At 43.4% G+C, this 13,008-nt stretch overlaps 1 protein-coding gene and 1 pseudogene across 1 annotated transcript in view; both read left to right on the forward strand.

Annotated features, from left to right (window-relative positions):
* Positions 1–13,008, forward strand: part of epn1a (epsin 1a) — a 69,582-nt gene that overhangs the window by 14,946 nt on the left and 41,628 nt on the right. The window lies entirely within an intron of this gene.
* Positions 96–10,252, forward strand: LOC129185297 (uncharacterized; annotated as a pseudogene).

A 13,008-nucleotide genomic window follows, 5' to 3' on the forward strand; every position in this document is an offset into this window, starting at 1 on the left:
TCCCCTGTCACTCACTCACTCCTCTTCCCACACTCCCCCAAACACCATTCCCCCCCCCGTGTAGAATTCCTGGTTTAATCAACAGGTATGCCGGAATGAGCGCCACAGGCCAACAAGCTGTACCCTTCATCCCTGGCCTCTTACTGGGATTACTGGGTACAGTTAAGCGTGCCTCGGCTGAATTTACTCTTCAACATCACTCTCCTCTTATCTTACTCTTCATGCCATGTCTGTCACCGCAGCGGGCGTCATAAACGGACTTTCAAGCCAAAAACACCTTCAATCACCCGAGTCTCCAAAGACCAGGGGGTCCAAACTTATTCCAGTGATGCCACTGTGACATTTGGTAAAGCAACACATGTACACACGCTAACAAGTTCTATTTATTTCATCTCAGCTTTGTCATATCGACAAAAAAGAACATATTAATATCAACGTCACTCTTTTTTTCCCCAATTTTTTTTCCATATATTTAAACTTTCTTCTGAAATGAGCTTCATAAATTTTGTTTTCACAATATTATGACTTTATTTGTATATTTACCTTATTTTTTCCCCCCAACCTAATTTTCCAAAAATGACAACTAAATACAACTATTTAGTTCAGTTTGCTTCTTCTTATTACAACTTTTAAAACATAAAATATTTTTCTATTATTCCAACTTTGTGCTACTTCATTCTTGTAAAATCGCGACTTTTTCTCTCATTTCAATACGACTTTTTAATATTTTGACTTTATTCTTGTAAAACTACAGCTGCTTTTTCCATGGTATTTTTTTTTTTTTTTTTTTTCCATATTTCAATATTTTTTTCCCCCCAGCCAATTTTCCAAAATGACATCTGTGGTTCATTCATTTCTCTTAATATTACGATTTTTAAAAAAATCTCATATTTGTTCTTTAATATTTCAACTCTCTGCTACTAAAATGGCATGACATAACATCATAAAGTTTATTCTTGGAGAATTCCCGTTTCAGTACAACTTTTTTCTCTCAATATTTTGACTTTATTCTTGGGCTGCTTTTTCCATTTTTTTCATTCTTCGGATATTTCAGTTGTCCTCTTAAATGCAATAATCTTCATATATGTTATTTTTGTAATATTATAACTTTAGTGCCATAATATTTGGACTTTATTCCCATAATATTTATATAGTTTTTTTCCCCAACCTAATTTTACAAAAATTACAACTTTATTTATTGTACTTTGTTATTACTACAACTTTTTAGAAATATATTATTACTATCATACTATAACTATACTATTATATTCTATAATATATTCTATATTATATTTGATTATATAGTATAATATTCCAACTCTGTGCTACTAAAATTACATTATATTTCCTCATAATATTACAAGGCTATTATTGTAAAATTGCGCCTTTTTTTGTTCCCGTTTCAATTTGACTTTTTTGTCTTAATATTTTGACTTTATTCTTATAAAATTACAGCTGCTTAGTCCATTTCTGCTGGGGTTTTTTGTTGTTGTTTTTTGCTATTTCAACTTTGTACTCAATTTGGACATTATTCCCATAATATTTATTTATATTTTCATAACATTATAACTTTTTCCACAACCTAGTTTACCAAATATGACAATTTTATTTGTTGTTTTGTTTGTTTCTCATAATATTACAACTCTTAAAAAAAACAAAAAAATATTTTTTCTTTAATATTTCAATTTTATACTCATAAAATGACATTATTTTTCTTATTGTTATTTTTATTATTTCTCATACGTTATGTTTTTTAAGTTGTCTTGTGAAGTTATATTTTCAGAATGTGACACCGGCCAGTAAAAAAAAGGCACAGGCCGCAAATGTATATATATTTTTTTTCATTTTAATCCAACTTTTTTCTTTTAATATTTAATAAGCCAACTACTACTCCCAGTAACTAATTGTATGTACACTTTCTCTGTATTACATGTAAAATATGCAGTCAGAAAAACAGCCCCACTTGGTGGACACTGACCAGGCAGGACGCTACAAAGACACACAATAAGGAAATGACAGCACTAAACAAAGAGCGCCATAGTTCCCCCCATATTGTGATTTCCACCATAAATATTAGTTCTACATGTATTTTATCTCCATATTTAGATTCTTTGACCATGAAAACATACCTTTAGCAATTGGATTCATAATGATATCAATATTAGTTCAGTAGTTGTTCACAAAAAAGGCATTTTCCGTAATGGCGGTGTTCTTCTGGATCGAGCTCCATAGCTTTGTAGGATACAACAAATCCGTTGGCACACTCCAGATTCCACAGTGTCTTGACTTATTTAATGGTGTTTGTTTGCATGTTTATAGTATCCGGAATTATTCCATTATCTGGATCAGTCTTTGATATTATGTACAGTAGAACCTGTTGGAAACTTGTCCTGTATTTTTTTTCCAAGTACTCTGACCATTTTTTGTGGCGTTATATGCACAAATGCAGAAAATGGTCCTATCTCGTAATGTAAAAGAATCCCTGGATCCAGATGGTGATCCGGTTCTTCCATATCCTGATTCCCGACAATTCCTGAAAATTTCATCCAAATCCATTCAGGATTTTTCAAGTTATTTTCAACACAAACAAACAAAACGCCAGCAAAAACATAAACCTCCGCACTGCGCTTGCGCGTTGTGCGCTTGGCGAAGGTAAAAAGCACTCTGAGAGCGTTTTTACACGCCTAAATGATCTGTTGAATCACAGCTCTGTATTCATTCTGAAATCCATATGGGCCGTTTGGGGCGGTGATTGGCAATCAAGTCATTGCATCGTTGTCATTTCTCTGAATGTACTGAACACCTGTTTCCACGACAGTGTTTTGTTTGAGCAGATGAATGATGCCTCCATTCATGGGGATCGCAACTCATGATGAATTTTTTTTTTTTTTACATTTTAGAATGTACATTTTACAATTTAAATGTAAGAATTCTGATAATTAATGGTGTCTTGAAGCAGTTGAGGCAAAATGGAGTGCACTACTGCCTGCAACCAGCAGAGGCGCTGTTGATTAACTTAAAAATCCAATCAATTTACTGTCTGTTTTTTTAACATTTTGCATAATATATGGAAACATAGACATATAATATGTATATAATAATAATAATAATAATATGTAATATAGCAATTATTCATTCATAAATACATTTAAGTTAGACTAATAAATCAATTAAATTATATAGAAAATAAATTAATTAAAAATGATAATCAAATTATTTTTAAAAATGTAATAAAAAAAAAAAGGCAATCCCCGCTGGGATCTGGTGTGTCTTTTTCCAAGAAGGTATTATTATGGGATGCGAGGGCAGCTGAAATGGAGACTTGCCTCCAAACTTTACTGTCGACATGCCTCCACCTGCAGGTCAAACCTCCTCCTCTTCGACTCCCATCGCCTCAGCACCCTCCTCCTCTTTCCGTCCACACCCTTAGATTTCCCCTGCTCGTACATACTAGTCCACTATTATTGCTACCGCCGACGTTATGTAACACAAACACAGGCTGCTATCACAACGGCTCGGGTTACTGCCGCCACACACCCCCCGCTGTTACGGACCCTCGTGGTGAACACGTACAGCGTGTCACTCCATAGGGTTCCTCCGCTCCTGCTGTGGCGGTGTTGCTCCGCTCCATCATCCAGAATCCAGGCGTCATCACTTTACAGCAGCTTGACGCCATTCAACATCATGAGACACGCATAATGCACACAAACACGTCTACGTTGCGTTCTTATTCATGGAATGTCATACATGGCACGTACGCCACAGCTTACGTAATGGACGCATGGATTTTTTTAGAGGGGGGGGCTGTCGACTGAGAAATGATGGGTGCCATACAACCCAATTTTGACCCCAATTTTAGAAGGGTCATTTGGTCTCCACGTGTAGGAATTCATGTTTCCCCTCAATAAACCGCAGCACTCATGCAGCCCCCACACCATGGCACTGCCACCGCCAGATTATCTTGCGTTGCCAGCTTTTTAGACAATAATGGATTATGGATAATGGGTTGTACATCTATGCAGTAATTCCTCGTTTATGGTGGTTAATTGGTTCCAGTCCCGACACTGATAATTGAATTTTCGCCAAGTAGGATTCAATATTAATAAATTCTACAAAATATTTTTGTAGTTATGGCATAGAAAACCTGTTTACGATCTTCTAAATATGTTTTTTAACATAATTAGAGCCCTCCAGACATAAAATAACACCCCTACAGTCACCTTTACCTTTACCGATTACCCAACATAGTAGATATAATCAGAGAAAATAAAACATATTAGACATAAATAAGATAACAGACTCACACGTGAGCAGTTCCTTTTTTTCTGGACAGCGTACTTCCTTGCAGCTTTAAATGACTTTACACTCGTATTACCCAATATAGTTGCACGCGGCGACAGAAGAATGCGTGGGTCGCGGCAGCGGGAAATGCGCGCGGCGCGGAAGAATGCACGCAGCACAGCGATGCAGTGTGTGACTCGTGCTGACACAGCTCAGCCACACCCGAGGAAGAATAACATTGCTTAATAGTTCACTTTTTACACGTTGTGATGTTTCCCAAGCGGCAGTGCGCCAAAGAAAAGGAAAGCCATCACCACGGGAGTGAAAATGATCGAGGTGTCACAAGATCTTGTGTGCCAAGAGCTCCCGATATTAAAATGTGACAAGATTTCTTGTCTTGTGGGCACGAGGCCTAGGACGATAATAAATAAATTAATCACACAATAAAGGAAGTGGATCATTTTGCCGGCCTCAGTATATTTCCACGTGCAAGCATGTCAGTTTTCCTCCCAACAGGCAGGAAGAGGGTTCATTCTGTGCATTGCTGTCAGCACCTTAGTGCGTTTGTGCCATAGAACAACGGCATGAATGGAGTGGACCCTTTTGTCAGTCATACAGTCTCTTTGTCTGTGGTGGAAAACGTTTGGACATCCCTGGCATACAAACATGGAGGAACTGCTGATTTTGTAGTATGAACTGATTGCAATTGTAGCAGTTTCCAGGTTTGGTGTGTGAATTGTGTGCTCTACCATTATAGTTTGTGGTAGTATGAGTGACACGGTGACAGTCCTGAGGTTGAAATGTTGTGGCCAAGCCAGTGTTTGGCAGTGACATAACACGGGCACCTGTCACAACAGCCTTTTGTGACAGTGATAAGCACCTACATTTTTGGGGTTTAATGTTTCCAAAGCAGTGTCAGTGTGCGGTACTGTACTATCTTTTTGCACGCACGCAGTCTTCCCTCCCGTCGCCCCTGAAGGGATAAGAGAGAGATTGATGCGGGATAAAAAAGGGCGGAAGATGGGAACACGCATGCACGCATGCATGACAGCTGTTTTGTGTTGTTGTGTCATCTACGGAGGCTTAGTTGTGTATTATTTATAGATCTGCAGACAAATGACTGCAGGAGGTGCTCACAGTTAGTGCGAGGATGCCGCTATGTGGACGGATCACGCTACAACCACAAGCGCTGTCACGCATTAGGACTGCTCAGTGTGGCTTACGCTGCTACTAGATGGTGGGCATGCCTACATGCTGTGGCAGCGCTCAATGACAAAGACAAAAATATCAGCTCGATCAACCGACATCAAGGTTGAACTCTTCAAAACAAGCTCAGTTGTGTTACAGAACATGTGGGAAGTTGTTTACTTTGAATGTCCACGTCTTCAATCAGCTGAAGTTTGTCATTTTTGATGCTGGAATGCTTTCTGTTATTGATGTGTGGACTGATACTGAAATATTGATACTTCCGATACCAGCTCTTCATGCTCTGAAATCGATTCTCAAATCAAAATATCGATACTTTCGATACGTCATTCTTATGAGGTAATGTTAATCTATTAAAACGTTGATCATAAAAGGAGCCATCTATGAGTTGGGAATTAATTTTTCATTCTTATATAGTTCTTAATCATTAATCATTTATTTTTATGGTTTTATTATTGTACTTATTTTGTTTTTGTAGTGATTAAAATACTATTTTCACATATTTTATATGATCTTGTCCTTTGTTTTTCTGTTGTTGCGAGAAAATAAGACATATGTCATAGAAAAACTGTTTATGACCTTCTAAATACATTTTTTTTTAACATTATTAGAGCCCTCTAGACATGAAATAACACCCCTATAATCACATTTATACTCCTGTTACCCAATACAGTAGACATAATAAGAGAAAAGAAGATATATATATAAGACATAGAAAACATGTTTATGACCTTCTAAAAATGCTTTTTAACATTAGTAGAACCCTCTAGACATGAAATAACACCCCTATAGTTGCCTTTACACTTCTATTACCCAATATAGTCAACATAAGGGAAAATAAGATATGCCATTGAAAACCTGTTTATGACCTTCTAAATACGTTTTAACATTACTAGAGCCCTCTAGACATGAAATAACACCCCTATAGTCACCTTTACACTCCTACTACCCAATATAGTAGACATAATAAGAGAGAAAAAAGACATGTAAGACATAGAAAACCTCATCAGCCAATGAGATGAGAGCGTAGGCGGCGCCCCGATCATCAGCCAATGAGAGCATAAAGCGTCAGAATTTGTGGATAACTTCCTGCTTCCTTTCGATCGACAACTTTTCGTTTTTCTTATCCCTTACACTTGGTTTAGGGCCCATGACTATGGTAATTTTAACACAAAGAAAAGTAATGAAATTAAGAAGAGATTTCAATGCATGCAAACTAATTGAAGGGCGACTACGATGACGAAGGGAGCTCACACACAAACTTGGACGCGCTAGATAAGTCAGCCAATGAGATAAGAGTGTAGACGGTGCCCCGATAATCAGCCAATGAGATGAGAGCGTAGGCAGTGCCTCGATAATCAGCTAATGAGAGCATGAAGCCAGAAGGCGTCACCAAGTGTACTCTGTTAGTCTCTCTGTCGCTTGCACGGACTTGACGCTTTACGTTATATGGAATTCCTTACGTAATACGATGCAAAAAATGTACATAAATTCTTTACGTTCAGTGGAATTTACGTAAAAGGAGGTTTACGTTATGCGAGGTACTACTGTATAGATACATATATATATATATATATATTTACACCCAATTATACACCCAATTATTATCAGGAAAGATATTCAAGATCATTTTCCCCCAGTTTAGATCTGATTTAGATCTGATCTGACATCAGAGGGACAGCACATGTTAGAGGTTTTAGAGATAAAGTCAGAGAGGCCAGACTCAGATGGTTTGGACATGTCCAGAGGAGAGAGAGGGAATATATAAGTAGAAGGATACTGAGTTTTGAACTGCCAGGCAGGACGCCTAGATGAAGACCAAAGAGGAGGTTTATGGATGTAGTGAAAGAGGACATGAAGGTAGTTGGTGTGAGAGAAGAGGATGCAGAAGACAGGGTTAGATGGAAGCAATTGATTCGCTGTGGCGACCCCTGAAGGGAAGGAACCCGGGTGGAAGGAGATCCAGGAGGTGGTTAGGAGGGCAAGAGCGGGTTCCGCGCCAGGGCCCAGTGGAGTGCCTTACAAGGTATATAAGAAGTGCCCTAGGCTACTCCGCAGGCTCTGGAGGATCCTGAAGGTCATCTGGAGGAGGGGCAAATTAGCAGACCAGTGGAGACAGGCGGAGGGAGTGTGGATCCCAAAGGAGGAAAAGTCTCCGGACATCGAGCAGTTCCGAACAATCTCACTGCTGTGTGTTGAAGGGAAGATTTTCTTCAGCCTTGTTGCCAGGCGACCGACTGACTTCCTCCTAAAGAAATCCTACATTGACATCTCAGTCCAGAAAGGAGGGATCCCAAAGGTCTCTGGATGTTTAGAACACACAGGCGTGGTCACCCAGCTCATCAGGGAAGCAAGGGAGAGCAAGGGAGACCTGGTTGTGCTGTGGCTGGACCTGGCAAATGCTTATGGATCCATACCCCACAAGCTGGTGGAAGAGGCACTGAACCGGTACCACATTCCGAAGAAGCTCAGAGACCTTATCCTGGACTACTATGCCACTTCAGCCTGAGAGTCTCCTCTGGATCAACCACCTCCGAATGGCACAAGCTTGAAAAGGGGATCATCACCGGATGTACCATCTCGGTTATTCTCTTTTCACTCACTATGAACATGCTGGTGAAGTCCGCAGAAGTTCAGTGTAGGGGGCCAGTCACTAAGTCCGGATTTCGACAGCCACCGATCCGAGCCTTTATGGATGACCTAATGGTGACAACTACATCTGTCCCAGGTTGCAGGTGGATCCTAAGGGGCCTCGAAGAGGTAATCTCCTTGTGCTTGTGCTGAAGAAGGGGAAGGTGAATGACAAGTTCTGCTTCTCCCTTGGTACATCCAAAAAACCATCACTCACTGAGGAACCTGTGAAGAGCCTGGGAAAGGTGTTCAACTGCAGCCTGAGAGACGCAGCCTCCACACAAGCAAACAACCAAGAGCTAGAGACCTGGCTGACTGAAGTCTGGCCTCCCCGGCAAGTTCAAGGCCTGGATTTACCAGCCCGGCATTCTCCCTAGGATCCTCTGGCCCCTCTTAGTTTACAAAGTCCCCATTTCAGTCGTGGAAGGCTTTGAGAAGAGGGTCAGTCGGGTCCTTTGCTGGGTGGCTGGGACTTCCACGAAGCCTAAGCAGCATTGCTCTGTATGGGCAGAACAACAAGCTGAAGCTCCCCATCAGCAGCCTGTGTGAGGAGTTCATGGTGACTCGAGCCAGGGAGGTGCTTTGGTACTGGGATTCCAGTGACCCAAAGGTCGCTCAAGCTGGGATCGAGGTCAGGACAGGGCGGAAGTGGAGAGCTACTGATGCGGTGGACACGGCAGAGTCAAGGCTACGGCAGAGGGTGCTGGTGGGCACGGTGGCACAGGGGAGAGCTGGCCTTGGTAGCGTTGGAACATCTTGCTATGACAAGGCACAGGGGAAAGAGAGGAGGGCGCTGATCCTTGAGGAGGTGTGAGCAGGAGTAGAGGAGAACCGGGCTAGCTTGATGGTGGGAATGTGGCAGCAGGGAGCCTGAATGAGATGGGAGCAAGCTGTGAATCGCAAGGTCACATGGACCGAGCTGTGGAAGGCGGAACCCCACAGAATAAAATTCTTGATCCAGGCGGTCTATGATGTGCTGCCGAGCTCTTCTAATCTCTTCACCTGGGGGAAGGCGGAGACACCAGCTTGTCCTCTCTGCCAAGGTAGAGGAACATTAGAGCACATCCTCACCTGCTGTCCAAAGGCCCTGGGCGAAGGGCTCTACAGCTGGCGACACGACCAGGTCCTGAAGGCCATAGGACATAGCTGTTTGCAGTGGGATCACCACAGCAAGAGTCTTTGCCCAGTAATTAACACAATCGCTTTCGTCAGAGCTGGGGAGAAGCCGTCAGCAGCCACCCGAAACACCTCCCCTGGCCTGTTGATAACGGCGCGTGACTGGGAACTGAAAGTTGACCTGGGGAAGCAGTTCAAGTTCCCAGTCGCAGTCACTGAAACAACACTGAGGCCAGACGTTGTCCTCACTTCGGCAGTTTCCAGGCAGGTAATTCTCTTGGAGTTGACGATGCCTTGGGAGGGCAGAATGGAGGAGGCCCATGAGAGAAAGAGGACAAAGTACGCAGAGCTGGTGGAGGAGTGCCAAAACAACGGTTGGCGGGCAAGATGCCAACCCATTGAAGTGGGATGCAGAGGGTTTGTGGGCCAATCCCTCTGTAAGGCCTACAAGACACTGGGCATCACAGGGGCCAGCCAGCGAAGGGCCATCAAATTGGCCACCAACGTAGCAGAAGTGGCGTCGAGGTGTCTGTGGATCAAGAGGGGTGAGGAGTGGCACGTAGGGTAGAGGCTACCTGGACACAAGCTGGGGCTTGATCAATCCCGGCTGGGTTGCCTGGGGGAGGGGGTCTGATTGTTGAAAGACCCAAAACCCCCCGTGATCCCAGGTTACATCACTGATGATGTGTCCAGGGGCACCACAAGTTGTATCTAACAATTATTAAGGAAGAAAAAAATTCCAAACCTGGCCCTGTGTGAAAAAGTGATGGCCCCCTAAACCTAATAACTGGTTGGGCCACCCTTAGCAGCACCGACTGCAGTCAAGTGTTTGTGATAACTTGCAATGAGTCTCTTAAAGCTGTTGGAGAGGAAATTCTCCGCACCCTAAATGACCACAAGGACCACTTTAGGAAATTAATCAAATTTCACCTCCCCTTATGTGTTCGTTAATCTCCAATTATGAGAAAGAACAAGACTCATTGTTTTTTTTATTTTATAATTATTTTTTTTAATCCAAGATGGCGCCCATCGTGGCAGACGTCTCTGTTTCACTCCCCCGTTTTTCTCTATTTGTTGTTATTTTACTGTTCATATTGAACATTCAATGCACTCACGCTGTAACCTACAACAGAGAGACACTTTTGAACATTGGTACCGTGAACTTTCATTCAGCCTCCCCGACTTTGGCTTTCTTCTACGTCGGGAAGACGCAGCAGCCTGCGGGTCTGGTGAGCTGAATACCCGGCGAGCAAAGCAGCCGAGGCGGAAACGAGGCAAGAAGGGCGGCCTGCATGCTAGGCTAAAAGCTAGGGCGACTAGGCCACCGCTACCTAGCCTGCTACTAGCCAACGTTTGCTCTCTTGAAAATAAGATGGACGAGCTGAGAGCAAGGATTACAGCTCAACGTGAGATCAGAGAGTGCTGTGTGCTCACCTTCACAGAAACCTGGCTGACGGAGGATATACCGGACTCGGCGATCCACTTGGAAACATTTGCTGCTTACCGGGGAGATCGCACGTCGGCGTCTGGTAAACACAGAGGTGGCGGCGTCTGTGTTTACGTGAACAAACGGTGGTGCATAGACGTACAGATGATGGAAAAGCACTGCTCGCAGGACATTGAGCTGCTGATGGTGAAATGCAGACCTTTTTATTTGCCTCGTGAGTTCAGCGCTATGTTTTTAACAGCTGTGTACGTTCCACCACGAGCTAACACCGCTAGCGCACTGGGCCTCCTGCATGACATCATTGATAAACAAGAGACCAAACACCCGGACGCTGTATTCATTATATCTGGCGATTTCAACCACTGCAACCTCAGGACTGTTCTCCCGAAATATTACCAGCATGTAAGCTTTCCCACGAGGGAAAATAACATCCTGGACCAAGTCTACAGCAACATGAAAGGTGCTTTGAAGGCTGTTCCAAGACCCCATTTTGGTAAGGCCGACCACATCTCCATATTCCTTTATCCAACCTACAGACAACTTCTCAAACAAGCTCCCCCTGTAAATACAGCAGTTAAAGTGTGGAATGAAGTAACTGATCAAGTACTTCAGGACTGCTTTGGCTGCACAAACTGGGTTGTGTTTAAAACTGCAGCGGGGCGGGAAGATTGTACTGTTGATTTGGATTAATATGCTTCTGCTGTTACTGGCTACATTAGCACATGTATAGAGACTGTTACCACCACCAAGTATTACAGAAAATACCCTAATCAAAAACAGTGGATGAACTGTGATGTAAGGGCTAAGCTACGTGCTCGTTCGTCTGCATTTGTCACGGGCACCGCTGAGGACTACAAAAAAGCCAGATATGACCTGACGAGATCCACAAGAGAGGCTAAAAGACAGTACAGACAGAAGCTGGAGGGCTACTATTCTACTTCAGATCCTCGGCGCATGTGGGCAGGGCTCCAGCACATCACAGAGTATCGACAGCGGAGTAGCGTAGCCACATCCAGCCAAACCACACTTCCAGATGAGCTGAGCGAGTTCTACGCCCGCTTTGACACCCAAACTCCTGATGAGCAGAGAGGTTGGCTGGACTTGGGGAGCACACAGGACTCACCTCTCATGGTGACATCAGCTGATGTGCGCAGGGTTTTGAACAAAACAAACCCACGAAAAGCAGCAGGCCCAGACAACATCTCAGGACGTGCACTTCGGGTTTGCTCATCAGAGCTAGCTGATGTGCTTGCTGACATATTTAACCTGTCGCTTGCACAAGCATCTGTACCGACCTGCTTTAAGTTCACCACCATAGTGCCCATACCTAAGAAGAGCAACATGACCTGCTTGAATGACTATCGCCCTATAGCACTCACTCCAATTATAATGAAGTGCTTTGAAAAGATAGTCATGACCCACGTCAAAAAGAGAATCCCGTCCACTGTGGACCCTCTACAGTTTGCATATCGCCAGAACCGGTCCACTGATGATGCAGTCAACACGGCCATCCACACAGCCCTTTCTCACCTACAGGGCTAGGACACATATGTCAGAATGCTATTTATAGACTATAGCTCTGCTTTTAATACAGTCAGCCCCCACAAACTCACAAACAAGCTCCTCACACTTGGCCTGTCACCCCCCCTCTGTAACTGGGTTTTTAACTTTCTCACAAGCAGGCCCCAGTCAGTCAGAGTCCACAATCGCACATCCAGCTCAAGAATTGTGAGCACTGGGACCCCACAGGGGTGTGTGCTGAGTCCACTCCTCTACACGCTCTTCACCTATGATTGCGTGGCCTCCCAGAACAACACCAGCATCATTAAATTTGCGGATGACACTACAGTCATCGGCCTGATCACTGGTGGTGTTGAAACATCATACAGAAGAGAGGTGACGGACCTCATAGCTTGGTGTCGTGATAACAATCTCCTTCTCAATACAGATTAGACTAAAGAGATGATCATTGACCCAAGAACAAGGGAAAAGGAGCCGCATAAACCCCTGTTTATTGATGAGACTGAGGTGCAGAGGGTGAAAACCTTCAAGTTCCTTGGCACACACATCAGCGAGGACCTCACCTGGTCTCACAACACCCAACAAATTATGAAGAAGTCCCAAAGGAGACTGTACTTCCTGAGAAGACTGAGGAAATTTGGCATGTCCACCACAATCCTTAGTTGCTTCTACAGATGCACTATGGAAAGTGTCCTTACCGCCTCCATCACTGTTTGGTACAGTAACTGTACAACACGTGATAGGAAGGCACTCCAGCGGATGATCAAGACCTCACAGAACATTGTTGGGGCAGCCCTCCCCTCACT

The sequence above is a fragment of the Dunckerocampus dactyliophorus genome, chromosome 7 (assembly GCF_027744805.1).
Source record: "Dunckerocampus dactyliophorus isolate RoL2022-P2 chromosome 7, RoL_Ddac_1.1, whole genome shotgun sequence".
Classification (NCBI taxonomy): Eukaryota; Metazoa; Chordata; class Actinopteri; order Syngnathiformes; family Syngnathidae; genus Dunckerocampus; species Dunckerocampus dactyliophorus.